This window comes from Macrotis lagotis, chromosome 5 (assembly GCF_037893015.1).
Source record: "Macrotis lagotis isolate mMagLag1 chromosome 5, bilby.v1.9.chrom.fasta, whole genome shotgun sequence".
Taxonomy (NCBI): Eukaryota; Metazoa; Chordata; class Mammalia; order Peramelemorphia; family Peramelidae; genus Macrotis; species Macrotis lagotis.
The window spans coordinates 1,865,100-1,890,292 of record NC_133662.1 but is presented as its reverse complement, the minus strand read 5'-3'; positions in this window follow the sequence as shown (position 1 = coordinate 1,890,292).

Genomic DNA, 25,193 nt, shown 5'->3' with positions numbered 1-25,193 from the left:
CTATCCAGTGTACCACCTAGCTGCCCTCTCCTTAACTTTAAATCTGAAGAGATTTCCCTAAATTGTAATTTACAGCACATTAATGTCAACTAAGTAGCATATTGGATAGAATGCCAAGCCTGGAGTTCAGGAAGACCATTCTTCCTGAGTTCAAATCCATCAACAAAAAGTTATTAGCCATGTCATGTGTCCCTGGGCAAGTCACTTAATTCCATTAGCCTCATTCTTCTCATCTTTCAAATGAGCTGGATAAAGAAATGCAAACCATTTTGGTATCTTTGCCAAAAGGGGCTGGAGAGTCAGATACAGCTGAAAAATGATTAAAAAGCAGAATAATATTCCATTTGATCAGTTATTCTCTAATCTAGTTCTCTACCACAAAAATTGCTTTACTACATATTTTTCCATGAATAAGATCTAGGTGACTTGCATGTAGGATTTCTCTTCTTTAGATGGTTTTTCTTCTTTACTTGCCCTTTGAAGGACTTCTTTTAAAGTCATGCGAGCTGAAATTTTCTTCTTCTCAAGGAGGGAGAACACTTTATAGATTATGCATATGGTTCTTCAGTACAATAATAAGAGTTAATTAGCATTTATATTGTGCTTTAGGATTTGCTAGCAATAGTTACTGGCAAAGAATTACACTGTGTAATTATTCTTGCCTAATCACTTGAAAATTCCCCTAGTTTTCATTCTTGTAGATAAGCATCCAGCTCAGGAGTTGAGGTGATGTGCTCTCAGAGATCATATTTGAGACCAACTTGTTTCCTTCCCCATCATTTTTTTGACCAAGGAAGCCTAGACTTAATGAAGACAGCCTCGTTTGTTCTTTTCAAGGTCAATGATGACCTTGGTCTTTCTAAATCAAGGCCATTTTCCAGGTCTGTTTGTCTAAGGCAACACCCATTTGATGACTAAGGGCTAGGTAAGAATAGAGAAAAAGTTATCATCACAAAAATATTCATCTAGGAGAGGAAGACCCTCAAAGTTTCTAGATAGAACAAAGAAATTGCTATTTACATTAATTTTAAATCTCAAAAATCTAAAGTTTAGGTCCTAAAAAATGAACTATAGAAACTGAGCTGGAGCCTTAGGACAACTTTAGATAAGTTAATTTGACTAGTGATTTAGCAAAAGTCCTAATTCAAACAGAAGTTGTCTTTAGTAGCTTTCCTCAAAAGATCTTTATTTTATTAAGTGACTAACTAGCTTCTGAACACTTTTTACTTTGATCCTTATAAGCAGGTTATCAAACTTATTTCTGCCACCTGTTCTAAAATCTCCCTTCCCTCCCCCTGCACCTTCCCCCCAGCACTTTGGCATTACAATTCTGTCTTTATTCTCTCTCCCCTCTAATTAGTTATTTTTAAACATTACTAAACAATCATTTTAAAATTATATTTTTATTTTTTATTGAATATTTCCCAATTGCATATAAAAACATTTTTAACAATCAGTTAAAATTTTTTTTTATTTAAGGTTAATGGGGTTGAGTGACTTGCCCAGGGTCATACAGGTAAGCAATTAGTAAGTTTCTGAGGCCTCATTTGAACTCAGGTCCTCCTGACTCCAGGGTCAGGGCTGTATCCACTATGCCAACTAGTTGCCCCTAACAATCATTTTTTTAAAATTTTGAGTTTCAAATTCTATTCCTCCCTCCTGCTCTCATCTTCTCCTTGAGATGGCAAACAATTTTATGTCAGTGATACATGTAAAATAATGTAAAACATTTTCTTACTAGTCATGTTGCAAAAATAAAGAGGAAGAAGCACCAAGAAAAATAAAATTAAAAACGGTATGCTTCCATTTGTACTCAAAGTTCATTAGTTCTCTGTGTGGGTAGCATTTTTCATCATAAGTCCTTTGAAATTATCTTGAATTATTGTATTAATCAGGGTTTCTAAATTTTTCACACTTGTTCATCCTCATAGTATTGATAATAATATATACTGTATTCTCCAGGTTCAGCTCATTTTATTCTTTTCATTAAAGAATGATTTTTAATGCATCAGCTATCATCCAGGCTATAAAGAAATAGAAAAAAAAATAGAATGGAAAAAACAGGAGATCATTTCAAGAAGATTAGTGATCAGGGGAAAGTTTCATGTAAAAATGGATATTATAAAAGAAAAAAATGGAAGGAAACAACAGCAGAAGAGATTAAGAAGTGGCAAGAAAGAGCAGCTAGGTGACAGTGGATAGAGCACAGGCCCTGGAATCAGGAGGACCTGAATTTAAATATGGCCTTACCTAACTATGTGACCTTGAGCAAGTCACTTAACCCCATTGTATTGCAAAAAAACAACAAAAAAAAAAGTTAAGCTGAATTACAAAAAATTATAATAAAAGAAGTGGCAAAAACACACAAAAAATTATACAAGAACGACCTTAACATCACTAATAACCACAATTATGTGATTACTGATCTAAAGCCAGACAATTGGCACTTACTAGCTGGGCAAGTCACTTAACCCTGTATTGCCTCTTATCAAAGATCAGTTCCAGTTCTCCTGATTCATATCTGGCCATTGGATCCAGATGGCTCCAGAGAAGGAAAAAGTGAGCCTGAACTGCACAGCACCCACCTCATCAAATCCAATTCACAAGCATGTCATGGCATCACCTCCCTGAAGTCATGGTCTTCTTCAAGAAAAGGACAAAACACAAACAACAATAGAATCAGACAACCTGCATAGTGAAGTCAAGTAGACCCTAGGAAGCATTGCCAACAATAAGGCTAGTGGAAGATTCCACTGATCTATTTAGAACCCTAAAAGTTGATACTGTTAAAAGTATAAATTTTGAAAATTCAACAGAGACCATTGCATTGGAAAAGACCAGTTTATGTTCCAGTCCTAAAGAAAGACAATGGCAAGGAATGTTCAAATTACTAAACAATTGCACTTCTTTCACAGATCATCAAGGTTAAGCTTAAAATTCTTCAAGTTAGTCTTCAGTAATATGTGAACTAAGAGTAACTCAGAAGAGCAGGCTGGTTTTTGAAGACACAGAGGAACTAGAGACCAAATTGCAATATTAATTCAATTAAAGAGAAAGCAAAGGATTTCCAGAAAAAAACATCTATTTCTGCTTCATTGACTACACCAAAGTCTTTGACTGTGGGGATCACAACAATGTTGCAAGTCCTCAAAGAGAGGGGAGTTCCAAATAATCTTACTTGTCCCTTGGGAACCTGTATGTGTCCAAACCATGGAACAACTGATTGGTTTAAGATTAGAAAAGGAGTATGAAGAGGTTGTACATTGTCACCTTTGTTTAATTTAAATTCAGAGTACATTATAGGCAATGCTAGCAAAATTATCAGAATTAAAGTTATTGATGAGGAATGGTTATTAAAATCAATATCTTGGAGAGATTTAGAACATCCCCTTTATTCTTACAAAGTCCTGACTTTAAGTTCAGTTCTTAGGGATATTGCTGATGATGAGATTGACTCACTTTCTCACTTTCAAGGCCCCACACTGGTGAATAAAATTATGTTGTCTGTAGTCATTTCTCTTTGGTCTGTAGGACACTTCTCAGATATTCCTTTGACCAAAAGCAGGGAATGTAACCCCTGGTCAGTCAAGTAAATGTTGCTAGTATCTTTTTTACTTTCTGAAGAAGGATAAGGTTCTGCCCCTTTAACTTTGTTTTTCTTAAATAGTGCCTAGAGGCCAAATAGATCTCTACCTCTGCAAGGAGCATTCTACTGCCTCAACAAGTCTGTTCACATTCTGAATTTACCCACCACAATAGAATTCTGGGTACTTTCCATTTTGACCCTCTCCCTAGCATCCTGGGGTATCTCATGACTTCTGGGAAATGACTTCTTTGAAGAGAAAATGGGAATCTAAATCTGGCAACTGTGGCAGATCAGACCATGACACACCCAGCTTTGCAGATTTTTGCAGCCTAACCCCAAAGGGAGCTCAGTGTCAATTGCAAATCTGTATAAATGCTGACAGTTTAGAGAAATAAAGCATGCATACAACCAAAGTCTTTCTTAGATTGAACTCTGGGACACCAGGAAAAATATAAATAATCTCAGATATGCATAGGCAGAAAGTGAAGAGGAATTAAGAAGAAGTCTCTTGATAAAAGAGGAGAGGGCAAAAAATGGGTTGGAGATTAACATCAAAAAAAAAGTCTTGACAACTAGTCCCATCATTTCCTAATAACTAGAGGTAGAAAAAAATGGAAGCAATGTCAGATTTTATATTCTTGGGCTCAGGGATTATTGTACACATTGACTGTAGCCATGAAATGAAAAGATTCTTGCTCTTTAGAAGGAAAGCTATGGCAAATATGGACAGCATACTAAAAGGCAGGAACATCATCTTACCGACAAAAGCCTGCACAGTGAAATCTATGATTTTTTTTTCCAGTAGCAATGAATGTATGACTGTAACACTTGGACTATAAGGAAAGCTGAGGCTGCAGAATCAATGCTCTTGAATTGAGGAACTGATGAAGACTTTTGAGAACAACTTTTTGTTGGCCCTGGACAACAAGGAGATCAAATTAGTCAATACTTAAAGAAATCAATTCAGGTCATTCACTGGAAGGTCAAATTTTTTGGCACATACTGAGAAGAGAGGATTTATTGGAAAAGACCTTGATTTGGGGGAGAATTGAAGGCAAAAGAAAAGGGAACAGTAGAGGATGAGATGAACAAAGTATCCCAGAAAACAATGAACATAAATTTAGACAGACTTTGTAAGATATTAGAAAGTAGAACTGAGTCAAATTAAAAAAAAACAAGCCATTCCCCAATTCACAAATGGTCAAAGGATATGCAAAGGTAATTTACATATGAGGAAATCAACGTGATCTATAGTCATATGAAAAATTGGTCTAAATCATTACTGATTAGAGAAATGTGAATTAGAGCATCCCTGAGGTACCACCTCACACCTCTCAGACTGGCCAATATGACTAGAAAGGACAATGACCAATGTTGGAAGGGATGTGGGAAATCTGGGGCATTAATATATTGATGAAGCTGTGAACTCATTCAACCTTTCTGGAGAGCAATTTGGAATTATGCCCAAGGAGCAACAAAAATGTGCATACCCTTTAATCCAGCAATACCACTAATGGGTCTATACCCTGAAGAGATGTTGAAAAAGGATAAAAACATTAGTTGTACAAAAATATTCATAGCAGCTCTATTTGTGGTGACAAAGAATTGGAAATTGAGGGAATGTCCATCAATTAGGGAATGGCTTAATAAACTGTGGTATATATATATATATATATATATATATATATATATATATATATATATATGTATATATGTGATGGAACACTATTGTTCTATTAGAAACCAGGAAGGATGAGAATTCAGGGAAGCCTGGAAGGATTTGCATGAACTGATGCTGAGTGAGATGAGCAGAACCAGAAGAACACTGCACACCCTTAAGAGCAACATAGGGGTGATGGTCAACCTTAATGGCCTTGTTCATTCCATCAGTGCAACAATCAGGCACAGTTTTGGGATGGAGAATACCATCTGTACCCAGAGAAGGAATTGTGAGGTTTGAACAAAGACCAAAGACCTTTAATTAAAAAAAATGTTATCTTATTTTGTAATTTTGCTATCTCTTATGCTTTATTTTTTTTCCCTTAAGAATATGATTTCTGTGGCTCAGTGCCACCAGCCCTCAGAGCATCAGCCTCTGGAGTCAGAAGTACCTGAGTTCAAATCCAGCCTCATTAATTACCTGTATAGCCTTGGGCAAGCTACTTAACCCCATTGCCTTGCCAAATAAAAAAAACAAACCTAAAAAAAAGAATATGATTTCTCTCTCATCACATTCAACTTAGATCGATTTATACCATGGAAACAGTGTAAAGATTAACAGACTGCCTTCTGTGGGGATGGGGGGAAGGAAGAGAGATTAGGGGGAAAATTGTAAAATTCAAAATAATTAAATAATATTATGGGAAAAATCTGAATCTCAGTGGAAAGGCCTATTGTGATCCATGGGATCAGGATGAGACCAACATGACTAAACAACAAAATCTGTCAGTCATTTCATTAATTTGGGAATACATAGAAAGGAAAATCATAATTTCAATTGTGATTGCCAATTCAGGAACTCACAGTCTAAAGGGGGAGACAAAGTGCAAACAACAATGTGTTTAAGGGAATTAGAAAGGCTTTTCAAAATGTGGAATTTTAGATGAGATTTGAAGGAAGCTAGAGGAGCCAGGAAGTAGAGATGAAGAGGCAGAAAATTCTATTTCACAATCCACTGACTCCCCAATCCCTTGTAATCTGACTCCCTCCCCTTTAATTTTATATAAAAGGCAACAACTTTCTCCTAGGATTTCATCTTCCTTTCCAATCATTTTTTTTCTTTCTCTTTGATTTTTTAGTGATATTTGCCACTGTAACTCAATTCCTCTTATTTCTAATTATATCTTATCTCAGATCCAATTATAAACATTTTTAAAAATGGACATTGCCAATGGGATTTTGGGGGTAACCAAGAAATCGAGGGTTACTGAATAATGAATTCATGTGTTCTCTGAAATATTAAAACTGCTCAGGACTTTATTATAAAATATGACAAAGTAAACTACTAAAAAACTTTACTCCCAGAGAGTCAACAAGCCCTTTAGGTCAGTGTGAATAACAAAAGGGAGATAAAGAGAGAGGGAGATAAAGAGAGGCAGGGATAAAGACAGTATGGGAGAGCTGACTGGGACAGAGAGAGCAGGTTTTATAGCCTTGCCCCTTATCTGGGCTCAGAGGGCAAAAGGGAAAATCCCTCCCCCCCTTAAAAGACTGAAACCAGGTAGAAGGTTGGAGGCTGGGACTTGGGAATGAAGAGACAGGATACAAATTTTACATCTAACTATGAGACAATAGACGTCATTTTACATCTCAAGAGCAAGTGCTGCAGAACATTTAGAACCTGATTAGACCTTGAAGAGGTTAAGGTTATACACCTGCTTTCTGAGTCACTGTCAGTCATCTTATTTTTGTCTTGCAACTGGACTCTGATGACAGTGGGGAAGAGAATGATCTGAAGGTCTTCATACAACCCTGCCTCACTTAAATCCAATTTGTGCAAGAGTCAGAAAGATATTACCCATACCATTTTACCATTTTTACTGCGGCAACTGACAAATGATAAATCAGCAAGTTTGACCTTACAATCTTGCACACAGGCAGCCCAGATCATGAAGTTCTTTTCTCACTGGACCAAAGAATCAATGGAATTTGGCAACCATTTGAGTGTCTGAGAATTTTTTTTAGAAAAATTTTATTTATTTTGAGTTTTATGATTTCCCCCCATTCTTGCTTCACTCCCCCACCCCCCACAGAAGGCATTCTGTTAATATTTACATTGTTTCCATGTTATACATTGATGTCAGTTGAATGTGATAACAGAGAAATCATATCCTTAAGGAAGAAAAATAAAGTATGAGATAGTAAAATTACATAAGAAGATAAGTTTTTTTTTAACTTGAAGATAATAGTATTTGGTCTTTGTTCAAAGTCCATAATTATTTCTCTGGATACAGATGGTATTCTCCATTGCAGATAGCCCAAAATTGTCTCTGGTTGTTTCACTGATGGAATGAGCAAGTCCATCAAGGTTGAACATCACTCCCATGTTGCTGTTAGGATGTACAATATTCTTCTGGTTCTGCTCATCTCACTCAGCATCAATTCTTGCAAATCCTTCCCATCCCTCCTGGTTTCTAATAGAATAATAGTATTCCATCACATGCATATACCACAGTTTGTTAAGCCATTACCCAACTGAAGGACATTCCCTCAATTTCCAATTTTTTACCACCACAAACAGGGCTGCTATAACTATTTGTTAATTGCCAGGGGCCAAGAAGCCCCCATAAAAAGAGCAAACAAAATTCCAGGCATACCAAGGGCCAAGATAAAGAAAAGAGGCCTCACCCTCCATTATCAAGAACAAACAGATCACAGACTATCCCTTCTCTCAGGCCAAGGCATACCAACTCCACCCCTAAGCTAATCCCCTTGTTCCTTCTCCACAATATAAGCATGTACCTTTTCTCAAATAAACTCAGACCCTATCCACCATCCTTGGGTCTCACTCTCCTTATTCTCACCCATTCCATTTCAGGCTGGGTCCTCCTCGACACCCCACTTTTCTGCCCCGCGGGTCGGGGCACGTGGCGCCCAACGTGGGGCTCGAGGCACGGACTCTTGCCAGGCAGACCCCGTAAAGAAGAATCGTCGCGACCCCCTCTGATCGCGACCCCCTCTGATCGCGACCCCCTCTGATCGCTCCGGAGAGCCCCACGAACAGGTAAGTGACGTCTACCTCATTCTTTTCTCATGGGTTCCAAGCTGTCTAAATAACAGGTCTTTATACGGGACCTTAAACTGGCACTTAAAGACAGGGGAGTTAAAGTAAAGAAAAAGGATCTTGTTAGATTCTTCCTTTTTATAGATGAAGTATGCCCATGGTTTCTGGTAACAGGACCTGAGATCCACCCAGGCAAATGGCAGAAAGTAGGAAGAGATCTTAATCAGAAATTGAAAATAGAAGGACCCGATGCCATCCCTGTTTCAGCCCTTTCTTACTGGGGTCTTATAAGAGACATAGTGGAAAGCGCAACCAGGGACCCCACAAAACAACAGCTTCTTTCAGTTGCAGAGTCCTGCCTTCGCCCTCTTTCGCGTACAGCCTCTATAAAGTCTTTGAAAGAAGAGGAAGTGAAACCCCCTAAAACTCCAGCTAGATCTCCCTCAGCAGCTATTGAAATCCCCCCAAGCAAATCCCTCTATCCTCCTCTCCCTTCTGAGATAACACCAGCAGAGGAGCCCATAACCTGCCCAGTGTTTACAAGAAATAAGAATCTCCGGCCCAGTCCAGAGATGGACCCAGATTCAGAGCCTCCAGACCCAGGCGATGAGGCAGAACTTGAGGAAGAAGCTGCTAGATATAATAACCCAGACTGGCCCCTAGCCTCCGCTCCCCCTCCATACCTAACCGCCCCTGCCTTCCTGCCCCTGGGGCCTAATGCCCCCTTTACTCTCTCCGCACTAGAAGCCATCTCCCTTGGGGGATATCTTCTCCCCTCCGAGTGGCTCAGGGTCCTCCAGGCAGTACTTACACGAGGACAGTTCCTCACCTGGAAGGCTGATTTTTTTGATCGTTGTCAAACCATTGCTTCAACTACCTATAAAACTTCTAAGGGAGCTTATGAAAAACCCTCAAGGACAGGGCATTGTAGAAAGAGCCCACCAAACGCTCAAAAAAACATGATTACTAAATTACAGAAAGGGTCAGAGACACTCTACCCCAAGATTAACAATGCTAAAACTATTCTTAACCATGCCCTCTTTGTCCTCAATTTCCTCTCCCTTGATGCTAATGCCAAATCTGCAGCAGATCTCCTTTGGCATCCCACTACTGAACACAATTATGCACAGGCTATGTGGAGAGATCCCATCTCCAACAAATGGCAAGGACCTGACCCAGTCCTTATCTGGGGTAAAGGACATGCCTGTATTTATGATTCATCAGTTCAAAATGCTAGATGGCTACCCGAGCGTCTAGTAAAATCACATAATCCACCCAGGGAACCCCCTGAGGAATCCCCCTCTGTGCTCTCTTGTAGATAAAAGATCCAGCATGAAGGCACTCGTCCTGTGCCTGCTCCTTCCGCTGTCCTGCTCATACCAACTACTTAACTACACTTGGGTCAGTCGAAGATGCTCAAGGATTCTGCATCTGGAGTACCTCAAAAGTTGACTCCACGACACCCTGGCTTCCCCTGTACCCAGATCTTTGTTGATTACCCGAATGGAACAGTGGATGGGACGCAGTATGGGGGTCCGATGATCGCATGACAGGCTGTGGCTCTCAAGATAGAAAAGAGAGGCTTGGGACCCTCTCCTTTTATGTTTGCCCAGGATACCATCGCTCATCAGCCCCACAATGTGGTAGAACAGGGGACTTCTATTGTAAAAATGGGATTGTGAGACGACAGGAACTGGGTACTGGATCACCTCATTAATGCCTCTGTACAAGCTTTGACCCAGATACAGAATTCTTCATTGGAAGAATGCTGGATCTGCTATTCCTCTTCCCCTCCCTTCTATGAAGGTATTGCTCAATTCGGGAACATCACACACTCCAACAGAACAGATGATCTCAGATGGGGCACTGGGGAATCCCAAGGCCTCACTCTTGCAAAAATCTCCGGTCAGGGAAATTGTCTCCTTGGCCCGCAAATGCTCCCCCCTCTTCAGCTAGACACAGTATGTAACCAAAGTACCCTTATTAATACTTCCTATAGATATGCTGTAGCCCCTCCTAATACCTATCTTGCCTGCTCCTCAGGACTAACCACCTTAGTGGACACCAAACAATTCCTTGAGAAAAAGGACTATTGTGTCCTTGTCTCCCTTTTTCCTCACCTAACTCAGAACTTCAAGCAGGGCTAGAACACCTAAAAGATTCTGTTGCCTCTCTAGCTGAAGTAGCATTACAAAATAGACGCGGTCTTGATTTGTTATTTTTACAACAGGGGGGACTCTGCACGGCACTAAAGGAAGAATGCTGTTTTTTTAAGGATAAACTTGGCCTGGTAGAAGACAATCTGCAAAGGGTTAAGGATAGCCTGGAAAAAAGAAAAAGGGAGAGAGAGAAAGGTGAGGCATGGTATAAAAATTGGTTTTCCACATCCCCCTGGCTCTCTACTCTGCTCCCAAGCCTTCTAGGCCCATTAATTGGCTTCCTAATTCTAATTTCTTTTGGACCATGGGCCTTCAGGAGACTGACCAACTTTATCAAATCCCAAATTGACTCAGCCCTTGGAAAACCAGTTTCGGTCTTATATCACCAATTGAAAAGCCAAGGGTCCTGTGAGGACCCCCAAATGGAACCCTTGAGGTTCGCTGCTCTTACACCTCGCCCACCTTGGTATGCGTGCATCTGCTCAAAGAAAGGCACCCCCTAAAGGCTGCAGTGATACCCAATGACGGGATTTAGTGCAACTCCATGACTTGGGAACATCAGATCCTACAGGAGATAACAAGGACCTTGCTAAGGTCCCCTCCTGGTCACGGATACCAAGCATGAAAATCAAGTTGCACAGCCTAAGACAGGGATCCTGCCCATAAATTTAAAATAAAAAAGGGGGACATGCCAGGGGCCAAGAAGCCCCCATAAAAAGAGCAAACAAAATTCCAGGCATACCAAGGGCCAAGATAAAGAAAAGAGGCCTCACCCTCCATTATCAAGAACAAACAGATCACAGACTATCCCTTCTCTCAGGCCAAGGCATACCAACTCCACCCCTAAGCTAATCCCCTTGTTCCTTCTCCACAATATAAGCATGTACCTTTTCTCAAATAAACTCAGACCCTATCCACCATCCTTGGGTCTCACTCTCCTTATTCTCACCCATTCCATTTCAGGCTGGGTCCTCCTCGACACCCCACTTTTCTGCCCCGCGGGTCGGGGCAGTTAATTAGGGAATGGCTTATTTTTTTTCCAAAAATTTCATTCAGTTCTCTGTATATTTTAGAAATGAGTCCTTTGTCAGAAATACTAATTGCAAAAATTGCTTCCCAATTTACTACATTTCTTTTGATCTTGGATACAGTGCTTTTGTCTGTGCAAAAGGTTTTTAAATTAATGTCATCAAAATTATGTTTTTAATGATGTTCTCCATCTCTTCTTTGGTCATAGACTGCTTCTTTCTGTAGATCTGACAAGTAAACTACTCCATTATCCATAAACTACTCCAGTTTGCTTATAATAATTTTTTTTTATTTCTAAATCCTGTATCCATTGGGATCTTATCTTGGTATAGGGTGTGAGGTGTTGGGCTAATCTTAGTTTCTTCTATACTAACTTCCAATTTTCCCAACAGTTTTTATCAAAGGGAGAGTTTTTATCCCACTAACTAGACTCTTTGGGTTTATCAAACAGCAGATTACTATAAGTCTGAGAATTTTTTAAAGGACCACACTACTCACTTCCTGGCATGAGGAAGGTGCAAGAAAGGAAGCCCTAAAAATTATCTGCTTCATCTAGCTCATCTGCTTGCTGCTGCAGGTGGGGTTCCGACTATCACTGAAACATGCACAAACAAAATAAAAGTACAGAAAATTGTTGCAAAGACAATTCATATTCACCATCAGTGCATGGAATGTGTATATGTTTATGAACAACATCAGATCCAGTAGACAAGTAGATCCAGTAAAGGAATAGTTCTTACCAAGATAACTCATCAAGTATTGCACCCAAACAGCATCCTTGAGTGAAAAAAAAGCTAGCAATTGAAGGCCATCTTGCCAAAGATGGAACTGGATACTTATTTTTCTGAAATAGCAGCAGTGATGCAGAGCACCTTGAAGCTGACATAAGTTTTGCAGGCAAAACTAATCTAGTCAACAATTTGTTAGGCCCCCCAGAAAGAGTGAAAGACAGACTTATGACAATGTGATTGTCCTTTGCAAGAAAGTTTTACATGACCATCATCAGAATGTAAACTCCCACCATGATGAGCCCTGATGAGATCAATGAAAAATTTTATAAGGCCTGGAAACTCTCATCATCAGTGCACTGAAGACAACTTAAAATCCTGAGTGACTTTAATGCAAGAATAGGCATAGATAATCAGATATGTTAATGAATCCTTGAGAGGAATGGAAATGGAAACAGCAATAGCAGCAGTTGCTTACTATTGTAGGTTTATGTGTCTTCTGACTCATTGCTAACACTTTCTTCCATCTACCTAAGCACAATAAAACTTTGTGGATGCACCATCACAGCAAATATTGCTATTTAATAGACTGTCTCTTAACAAACATTAATAAAGTGTTAATAAAGTACAGAGTTCTGGGCTGATCAAAGATAACTAAATTAAACATTTGCTTTCAAATGCTGAAAACTCTTGCCCCAAGATCAGAAGACTACTAGAAGACTTAATGCCAATAAATCAGAGCTCTTCTCCTAGTTTGAACAATTCCTTGCTAACTTGGAAGGAAAGCAAGGTCAATAGCCAGGTTGGCAATAGTAGAGCAGAAAAGAAGTGGGTACCTTTCAAAAGTTTGGTGTACTGCACTACATTTACTCATGAATATTAAGTTTGGTTTGACTAAAATGATGGGGAAATTCAAAAGTTGTCAAATGACAAACAAGAACTCCACATGATTTATCAGTAGGATAAAACCATCAAAAATAAAGTGCAAGAAAAGTTTAGAGAGATGAAGGATTCTTAGCATGCTAAGAAGACAGATGAATTTCAGTTTTAAGCTGATAGACTCTATTCCAGCTGAGATTTACAAGTCAGGAAGTCCTCTGCTCACACAAAAACTGACTGAAATTTTCTGGATTTTATGCCTCCATGTCCATCTCTAGAAAAGAAAGGGAAATACATTATCCTGTGACAATTACAGAGAGGGCCTCTCTTTTAGTCATCATTAGCAAGATTCTTGCCAGTATTCCTTAATATACTGTTCCTTCACCTGGAAGATAGTCATCTACCTGAGAGCCAGTGTGGCTTCAGAAAGGGTTGAGGACTGGTCAATATGGTGTTTGCTACCCATCAACTCCAGGAGAATGCCAGGAGCAGAATAGAGGTTTGCGTACAATATTTGTCTATTAAAGCAAGGTCTTTGATACAGTCAGTCATGAAGGCTTTTTGAAATTGTGGCAAAACTTGCTTGCCAAAAACAATTCATCAGTACTGTGTGTCCATTTCATGACCCATGCTTATATAGGTTCTGGAAATGGACAATGCTTTTTGTTCCTTCTCCATCATCAGTGAAGTGAAGCAGGGTTGTGTACTTGCTCTCATGATTTTTAGCATAATGTTTTCAGCAACGTTATGGGATTCCTTCATCATAAACAAAATTGGCAACAGTCAGCTGCCATATTCATGATAAACTACTTAACTTGAAAAGACTTACAAGCCAAGACTAAAGTGGACAACTTTTGTTCACTTATGATTGGACATGCAGTCTTTGAGGCTGAAATGGAATAAAGTATGAATCGATTCTCTACTATTTATGCTAATTATGGCCTGACAAGCACACCCAGAAAATAGAGGTTCTCTACCAACCAATACAGCATTATACTTAAGTGAAACCTCAGTTAAAAAAATGTAGAAATTTTGAATGCTCTAGATAAGTTCACTTACCTTGGCAGTAATGTAGATGATGCCTGATAGTCAAACTCTATTGCAGAGAGTGCAACTCCAATGGGCTGACCACATTGTTTAAATGTCAAAAAGTATGTTTGCCTAAAAGACTATGTTTTTTTTTAGTTTTTGCAAGGCAATGGGGTTAAGTGGCTTGCCCAAGGCCACACAGCTAGGTAATTATTAAGTGTCTGAAGCCACATTTGAACTCAGGTACTCCTGACTCCAGGGCCAGTGCTCTATCCACTATACCACCTAGCTACCCCCTAAGAGACTATTTTACTGAGAATTCACATAAGACATTCAAAAGAGATTCAAGGACACTCTCAATGTTCCTGTGAAGAATCTTGGAATCGGTTGTGAGACATGGGTGACATTGGCACAGGATTGCCCATCATCACATACCTGCATTAAAGAAGGCACTGTGTACTCTGTGAGCAAAGTAGAATTGCAGTAACTCAAAAGAAACATGAGATGTGCGAATTTAGAGACATCTCACTCCATATGTTCATATGAACTATTCGTACCCAATCTATGGTAGAGTCTTCTGAGCTCATATTGGTCTCATCAGTCACAGTATTTCACAAAGGCACTGGTGTTATTTTGGTCCTCTTCAAGACCAAAAGATAACAACCATTTATCATCCCTAGCACCTAGGACTGTACTTAGCACTAGGTAGATACTTATATGCCTTTGATTGATTGATACAAAGGAGAGGGGGGGGGAAGTAAGTGATTAGTTAAAAAAAAGCTGAATTTAATAGGTGCTTGATGATGTTGAACTGAATAGTGTCATCAGTGGGAGTGATTTAGGGAAGGTTTTCAGTGGAGGTGAAGATGGAGTTGGACACTGAAGTAAGGGAAGAAATAGGGAAAGGTTGGAGGAGGAAAATCCATTTCAGCCTGGGGATGTCAAGAGCAAAGACATGGAGATTGGCGAGGGAAAGATGAAAAACAAGGCTACAAAGTGATCAGATTTAGCTGTAATAAAGAATATAAGTAGAATGTGAATGACTTCGAATGTGAGGGTTTGGAATGGACTTTTCTCTTAGCGGTCAGTATGTCTAAGAGTCCCTTTTCCATCCTAATCTTTTTCACCTCTCTGCTGTATCTGACACTGTTTTCCATTTTCTCCTCCTGGATCATCTGTGCTTGGAATGCACTCCCTCACTTCTGTTTCAGAGTGACTTGTCAAGACATAACCTTAGGACTATCTTTTGCTTAAAGCTTCTGATTTTTATCCAACTCCAACAATATCAAGTGCCCTCCCTCCAAAATTACCTTGCATTTAACTACTTTGTACATATTTATATTTATTTATTATATATATTTCCCCCATTAAGCTCCTTGTTTGTATGCACTATTTGCTGGTGTTTGTGTCTAGAACAATGTCTGAGATAAGGTAGGCATTTAAGAAATATTTGTTGATTGACAGATTGATTAAAGGAAAATGCCTTTCTAGAGATACTCAAATACACATGTGAGGAAAAAGAGAACAAGAATGCTTACAAGAAAAGACACCTCAGGACACCATGCCTGTAGGAGATGGAGGATGGGAAAGAATTCTCAGAACACAGCTCCCTCTAGGGAAGAAAGAGACCCCAGTATGGCTCCCCTGGTTAGAGATCCTGGGTGTTAACCTTAATTTTCTTAGGCTACAAATGAAATAACAAAAGTTAGTTTATCCTTGAAGTTTTATTCTCTAAAATCTTACCTAGAAACCTATGTGTGAAAGATATCATTAAGATATTCACACAGGGGCAGCTAGGTGGCACAGTGGATAGAGCACCGGCCCTGGAGTCAGGAGGACCTGAGTTCAAGTCCTACCTCAGACACTTAATAATTACCTAGCTGTGTGTCCTTGTACAAGCCACTTAACTCATTTGCCTTGCAAAAAAAAAAAAGAACAACCTAAATAAAAAGATATTGACACAGAATTTAATGAGGAAAAAGTATATATAGAAATCTCACCAAGGATTATAAAATTTTGGCATTACACATTGCTACATAAAAGTATTATTGATTATTTTATGATTTTCTAACCTATCCTTAAGGTCTGTTTTATGTCAGAACTGAAAAAAGATTAAATTAGCAGCAGGATTTTTGCTTTTGCTTCTACTTTGACTTGATATTTTCTGTTATTATCAGATATGATATAGACATATAAAGCAAAGGAATTTCTCTCTTTCCATAATGTCATAATATAAGAATTTATTCAGTCTCTTGAAGAGATAACCAGACCAGTTTTCCTAGTCCTGGGATGATCTTTACTTTGATTATTTATTTATTTATTTATTAGGGTTTTTTTCAAGGCAAATGGGGTTAAGTGGCTTGACTAAGGCTACACAGCTAGGTAATTATTAAGTGTCTGAGACTGGATTTGAACCCAGATACTCCTGACTCCAGGGCCGGTGCTCTATCCACTGTGCCACCTAGCTGCCCCCTACTTTGATTATTTACACAACTATGAAAGTCTAAACTTGCAGATGACAATTAGAGAGACACCAGGCTACTTCGTACATACAGAGCTTGCCTTCAGATTTATAACTGGAGAGACATAGATCTTGAGGAAGACAGAGGCTAACAATTCAGATTTACAAACCCCATTTAGAGATTGAGAAACCAATTTTTGATCAGAGATATGGAATTAATGAATATAAGACTTAGATAGGGCCCTGGTGCTGGGGAGGCTGAAGAGTAGAGTGAAGCAAGAAAAATCCACCCATCTCAGTCAACCTTGACCAGCATTGATGTCATTCTACAACATTACCCTTAGAAAGGTGTGGTGTGCCAAGGACAGTCCTAGGTTCTAGAGATGATAAATGGTTGTTATCTTTTGATCTCAAAGAGGACCAAAATGACATCTATAATATGTGTAAGTCACTTCACAGTAATGTTTATGGTTTTAGCACTTTGTTGTTCAGTCATGTTTTCAATTGTGTACAACTCTTTTAGCTTTCTCTTGACTAAGACACTGGAATGGTTTGCAATTTCCTTCCTGACAGAGGACAAAACTGAGGCAAACAGGGTTAAGTGACTTGCCCACAATCACACAGCTGGTGTTTTAAACCTATATTTCTGAAACAGGTAACTGGAAAATTTACCTACTTCAGTGATAAACCTTCAAGAGTTTGCCCTTAATAAAGATAAAAAGAAATTAGACTAACATAAATATTTATTTAATCCTCCAGACTTATTATGAATTGTACATGAATGGAGTCAAGAAAACCAGACTCAAAATAAGAACTTTGATGAGAATATTTATAAAAGTTAAAGAATCATGAAATGATTAGCAGCAGTCAATGAAGTCACAATACATGTTATTGTTTCCTTTTCTGATTTTAGAATGTCTGCCTCATGTCATTTTATCAAGAGTTCTTTTAATGGGGCAAAAATGTTTTTATATTAATTCAGTTAATCTGGTCCCTAGCAGCGACAGACTTCCATAAAAACATGACTTCCTGGGGCAGCTAGGTGGTTCAGTGAATAGAACACTGGCCCTGGAGTCAGGAGGACCTGAGTTTAAATCTGATCTCAGATACTTAATAATTGCTTAGCTGTGTGACCTTGGGTAAGTCACTCAACCCCACTGACTTAAATAAAATTTTTAAAAATCCACGACTTTCAAAATGGCCATGTCAACCTGTCACAATAGGGGATTCACAGTTGCTATCAGAAAGATAATCAGGCAAGTTTCTTGTTTTCCAAGAAGGACTTTGTTAGTCACTCCTGTTGGTCAAAGTGGCACATGCCACCTGCAGATCAATGAAAGAGGGTATAGAGATGTGACTGGCACAGTGCTGGAGTGGGGAGGAGGGGGAAATAGTACAATTTGGTGCAAACAATAATCAATTTAGTACTGTCCATTAAAACTGGACAGGCAGCTTAGGGCATATAAAGGGAGACAATATGAGAGGAAAAGGGGAAAGATGAATTGACCATTTGACAACATTAAAAGAGGAAGATTAAAGGCACAAAAGGGAAATGGCAACCAGCAAAGTAAAATTCAGGTTCATTTCTTTGGAAACATCTTATGCAGTTCTATGGTTTAAATATTGTCTCAAATTCAGGTCATTTATTAGAGATCCTGCAAAATTGGTCTTAACACAAATTTTACATTTACTTCATCAACAACTAAGTCAGATAATGAAAGTTAGCTAAAGTCCTTGCTATTATTAACTATTAATATTAACCAAATAAGAAGCATCCTGGTTTTACAAATCTTTATATTGTTCATCTAACTATTCCTGTAGAATTGTGAGAAATGAAAGTATCCTAAATTATCCAGGAAAATATAGCTAGTGACATCAAAGTCAACCACCTAGTAGGCTTGTGGTTTAGAATATAGAGAATTCTAAGCCAAATGTCTCAGATCTTATGCCTGCTTCTTACTAATTCAGATGTGATTCAGTGTTAACCTAGGAGATAAGAATTTGATATTTGTTTATACTGAAGATCTGACAAGATTATAGAAATTTGCTACAAAAGATTAGGGACATAAGAAAAATTTTATTTTATTTTGATATAATTTCCAGGCAAAGGTCATATAGATGGGCAATAGTAGTGAGTCAGACTTAAAGTCAATTGGTTAGGACATAGTAAATATCATTTGGGAAAACTGAGACAGGAGAATTTTACCTTTGAGCTTGCTATATAGTCCTTCAAGCCTTTCCCATGAGAACTCCACTTGCAGTTTATGCATATTGAAAAAAAACAAACCCCAAAACTCAAAGAGTTACTGGCATCATTTGCCAGGCAATTTAGGGCATGTAAGGGGAGACGATATACCCAAAAGCATTCCCTTGATGATTGCTCTTGGATTCAGACTCAGAACAATATCAGTTAACAGTTCCATATGATCTTAAATAGCAAGTTTCAATAATCAGAGCTTCAGGTGACTTTAACTCACAAGGGTCAGATATTGACTATAATGTCATAGTGGGTAGCGGCAGAAGATTATCACAGAAAAGTCACAACTTATTTCTGTCAATATTGCACAAATGATTTTGCTTTAATATGCTTAATAATAAACAAGAGACTTGGAATGTATCAATAATCCCAAATTACATTTAGAAGCAGAATTTTTAAAGCATTGTCTATAGTAAAACATATTCAGTTATTAATTATGTTCAAATACACATAAACATTTATTACTCTCAGAATCCCTTTAAAAAATAAAAAAAACATCCTTATACCTTCAGTAGTTTGCATACATTTCCACGTGTTCTAATTCCAGATGAAACAGCTAATAAACATAAGGAAAATCAGATTTCTGAGTATTGTGACACAAGATAATTCATAAATTACATTTCTGTACTGAAATTCTTTTCATTAGAACAAAAATATCAAATGAGGTTTTTAATTTAATTTTATAATAAAATATTTAATATATATTATATAACTTATAACTTATAATCAAAGGAGTTCCCAGTTGTCCTTTGAGTTAAGTGCTCCAAGAAAGGAAGGATCATTATCAATAATTTTCTTAACTTCAAAAAAAAAACCCTCTTTTCTTCCAACCTAAGGATTTATCAGTTATGCTAAAAGACTTTCACAAGAATGGGGGTAGGGAGGGGCAACTAGGTAGTGCAGTGGATAGAGCATTGACCCTGGAGTCAGGAGGACCTGAGTTCAAATCTAGTCTCAGACACATAATAATCACCTAGCTGTGTGACCTTGGGCAAGTCACTTAACCCTAATTGCCTTGTAGAAATAAATATTTTACTAAACATAATCTTTTTATTATTATATTATACATAAGCCTACAGATCTATAGCAAGTTCAGTACATTGTTTAGAAATTAAAGGGGTGGGGTTGGCTAAGTGGCGCAGTGGATAGAGAGTTGACCCTGGAGTCAGGAGTACCTGAATTCAAATCCTGCCTCAGACACTTAATAATTACTTAGCTGTGTGGCCTTGGGCAAGTCACTTGACTCCATTGCCTTACAAAAATAAAAAGAAAATAAAGAGGTGCCAGAGAGGGGACTAAGACCTCTGATACTTTCCCTCATTATCCCTACAGAGTAATCAATTAGCAAGTTCAAGCTTAAACTTTATTTCAGTAACTCCAAATAGCTTATATTTTCACAAAAGATAACCAAATAATTTTAAGCGGAATACATCTAAACCTTAAATAAAGATGAAAGGAAATTAAAATAGTTATAAAAATTGATAACGTAACTGATAAAACCTTATAAATGTCAAATTATAAGGGAGACTATTAACCTTCTTACTCATCTGTAAGTAACCTTATTAATGGTTAGAAAATATTAAGTTGCCCAACTGCTTTTCAAAGCCCATCACACTTATACAATACAATCTGATTAGTTGTTATCTCTTCCTGGACCTTTAAAAACACTTTGAGGCACCATGAGTAGTCTGACATCCTGACCATTATCTTTTTGAGTTTGTAATTAACTTAAGAAGTCCACAATCCTGCTTCTTCAAAGTTGACCATAGCGTGAGTATTTCCAAGAGAAATTTGTCCTTATTACCAGAAGCCAAGAAAATATTACTTGAAACAAGAGCAACAACAACAACAACAACAACAACAACAACAACAACTAATTGGCTTTTTCCAGACACTTTACAATCACATAGCAATGAAACAAATCACCAAGTCTAGTTAACAAAAATCTCTAATACATTAGTCCTTCAAGTCCAATATGGCCATTTCCTGTGCCCTACTTCAGATAGAGTGCCCAGCCTTGGAATTCTGAGTTCAAAACCAGTCTCAGATTTGTGTGTCCCTGGGCAAGTCATTTAACCCTGTTTACCTCAGTTCTCTCAACTGTAATAATGTTTTTCCTTCATTCTTGAAGATTATTATGACATCAGAGAGGTGATGCCATGACAAGCACATGAATTGGATTTGAATGAGGGATGCTGTGCTAAGTTATCAGCCCCACTTTCTCCTCCGGAGCTATCTAAGATCCAGTGGCTAGATGTGGATCAGGACTACTAGAGATGGCCCTGGATCCAAGGCAATCAAGGTTAAGTGACTTGCCCAAGATCACACAGCTGGTAAGGGTCTGAGGTTAGGTTCAAATTCCTGTCCTCTTGACTCCAAGGCCCATGCTCTATTCACTGTGCCACCTGGTTGCCCTTTCTCAACTGTAAAATGAGCTGGAAAAGGAAATGGCAAACTATTCCAATATTTTTGCCATGAAAACCTCAAAAGGGGGGTCATAAAGAGGAGGACATGACTGAAATTATGCAACAACAGCAAAAATCAGTCAGGCAATAAGCATTTTTTGTTTTGTTTTTAACAAAGATCTTTGATTTAATTTTTTCTTTTTTAAATTTAACATTTTATTTTTTTCCTCATACCTTTGCTTATGCACACATATATACACACTCAGGTATAGAAATCCATCTTACCCAATAGGGAAATAAGAGGAGAAGGGAATATGAGGAAGGAAGGGGATGATAAAAGGAAGGACAGATTAAGGGAAGCAGTGCTTAGAAGAAAAACAGATTTTTGAGGAGGGAAAGAATAAAAATGGAGGTAAACATATAGTAATTATAACTGAGAATGTGAATGAGATAAGCTCACCCATACAATAGAAGCAGATACCAGAAAAGATCAGAAACCAGAATCCAACATGTTCTTTATAAGAGACACACTTGAAACAGAAAGATACACACAGGATATATATAAAAGGTTGGAGTAGAATTTAACAAGCTTCAACCAAGACCAAGGACTATTAACTTTAATTTAGAAAAAAAAACCCTATTATCTTATTGTCTGTCTGATCTTGCTATCTATTATACTTTATGTTTCTTCCTTAAGGATATGATTTCTCTCTCATCACATTCAATTTGGATCAATGTATACCATGGAAACAATGTAAAGACTGGCAAATTGCCTTCAGGGCGGGGGGTGGAGGGAGGGAAGCAAGATTAGGGGAAAAATTGTAAAACTCTAAGTAAAATTTTAAAAAAGAAATGACAAGTGCAGGAGGAATGAGGGAAGGCACATTAATGTGGAATGGTGAACTCATCCAACCATTCTAGAGAACATTTTGGAACTAGGTCCAAAGGGCTATAAAACTATGCATACCCTTTGACCTAGCAATACCACTACTAAGTCTGTTTCCCAAAGAGATCAAAGAAAATATTAATAGAAATTCTTAGGGAGCAAAAGTTGGACATTTTAAGGATAATCATCAATTAGGGAATAGTTGAACAAGCTGTGGCATAGGATTATGATGGAGTAATGGGATTATGATGGGAAATGACAAAGGGAGTAATTTCTGAAAAACATGGCTAGACTGATTCAAAGTGAAGTTAGAATCAAAAGATCATTGTGCACAATCACAGTCAGATTGTAATGTGATTATCTGTAAAAGACTTGTCTATTTTGATCAATACAATGATCCAAAGGACTCATAATCAAAAAATGCTATTCATCTCCAGAGAGAGAACTGATGAACTGTGAGTGCAAATTCAAGTATAATTTTCTCACTTTATTTTTCTTTTTTAAAAAAATATGGCTAATATGGAAATGTTTTGCATGATTTCACATATATAATTGATATCATATAGCTTGACTTCTCAGTGGGTATGGGAGGGGCTAGGAGAAAAGGGAGAAAATCTGGAACTCAAAATTTTATTTTATTTCTTTTTTGGTGATAAAAAATCATTTTAATTCCCTGGCACTTAGGCAAGCAACATTTGATTGTCACAACTTACAATTTTGAGATGCTAAAAATAGTATAAAGATCAGTGACATATTTCCATCGTAATGACTGATCTTAGTTCAGTTTAATACAATTTAGTGCACATTCAAAAATAACCTATGGATTAAACAAATCCTTCTTCAAGAAAAAGTTAATAAAGAAATTATTAACTCATTTATGTCAAAAACAAAACAAAATCTGAATGGATTGGACCTTTATGCGATTCAAGAACTGAACCCTGATTTGTGAGGTGTCTGTTTTATCCCGTTCCAATTCCTACTTGACTTCCTATATTGAAACCTTTGGAGTAGAAAGGAAGCTTTACTTTCTACTCCAAAGGGTTCAATATTTTCTTCCAGCTACCTGAGCAATTGGTAAGAATCATACTATTTCTTTTTGCCAAATTATGCAGGAAAAAAGTGATCTACTTAATTTTTTCATCTTCTTTTCAACAATTGAAATTTTATAGTTGTGAAAATATTTTAAAAATAAAAATATATTCTTACAAACATATAATTATGGAGAAACTCCTAACATGGGACTTCAGGAACAAAAATGGCATATATTTTCACCCTTTTGAACCCATTATGATAATTTTTATAGATGAAATTGTGATTTATGTTCCATGATTTAATTTGCCTATAAATAGAAGTCATGTGACACTATGTGTAATATAAAATTATGCCTTGTGGAACTCAAAATTTTAAAATTACACTAAAAAGAAATAATTTTATAAGAAAAAGTTCTATTTGTGCCCATTTCCTGCCATTAATAGTTTATGTATTGGGGGAAGCTAGATGATGCAGTGGATAGAGCACTGGCCATGGAGTCAGGAGGACCTGAGTCCAAATCCAAATTCAGACACTTAATAATTACCTAGCTGTGTGATCTTGGGCAAGTCACTTAACTCCATTGTGCTGTAAAAAAAAATACCTTATCTAAAATATTTTATGTATTGTTGGGAATATGATATGTTTAGGGGCTAAGAAAAATAGAACAATATTTTGATTATTCTTACTTTTGCTGTCTATTGATTAAATGTTATGATTATTTTTGCTTTTTCCTTCCAGTTTAGTAGATGTTTTGATACAATCACACTGGTGGGGACTGAGGTCTTAAAGGATTGTATATGAGAATATTCTGTCCCTCCCCTCCCCAACTGTATGTGTGGTCATGGCTGCGGTCAGATGTTCCATTCTGAGAAAACCTCCTGAGCCTGTCAGCATGAGAGCAGGTTGAGAAATGAGTCAGATCAGAAACAGAGAAGGGGCAGGTTATAGATATCACATTAGGTACCATGCTTGGGCTAACTGTACTATTTTAAAAAAAGAAAACAACCACAAAAAAACCCTTTTTAAATTTAGTTTGTGCCATGTTGATTCATTTATTCTATATGAGACAATATTTAGCTTATAACATTTTTTTAAAAAGGGATGCATGAAAGATTTGAACATAAAATGAATATTCATTAAACACTTAGATTGTGTCCAGCATCATGCTAAATGCTAGGAGTATAAAGAAAAGCAGTCTTTCTCTCTTCCCTAACTCCTGCCCACATAGTAGAGGCCTTCAACATATCTATTGTTGCTCCTTCAAACACTTTAAATTCTCACTTCTTCAGGTTACGTATTTCACATGACTTACTCCTGTACCCCACCTGCTACACACAGATTGCCATTTCCTTGATCTTTCTATTATCAAATGTTCTATGTCCATGTTCAAAAACTCCAAAATTCCCTTACCTGGTCACAGTTTCTTGTCATTCCACCTCTCTTCTGCTTTAACCCTATTCTCTCTGTCTCTGTCTCTGTCTCTGTCTCTCTCTCTCTCTCTCTCTTTTTTTTTGTGAGACAATGGGTTGAGGGTCTTGCCTAAGGTCACAGCTAGGTAATTATTAAGTGTCTGAGGCAGGATTTGAACTTAGGTCCTCCTCACTCCAGGGTTGGTGCTCTATCTAGCCACCTAGCTGCCCCAACCCTATTCTTTCTCATCAAGATCTCCAGTTCCTTGACCCCTCAATTCTTTCCAAGGCTATCACCTCTAGCTATAATTGTCTATAATTTGCTCCCTTCACATCTTGACACACTGATGAACCAATTTGATTCTGTACTGTCCTTTTCTCTATTTGAGTAACACCTTCCCTTATTTTATTTCTGATCTTGCCTTGCCAGGTCTGGCACTCAATTTTTCTCATTATTAGCTTTTGCTCCTACTCACTTGCTGATGAAACTGGAAAAAAATCACAAAAACCATCGATTAGCCTCACTACTAATTTATGTTACAACTGATACTGCACTGTGCATGGCAATCCTTTAATATCTCCCTAGTTATTCACTACCCCACTCACCAAA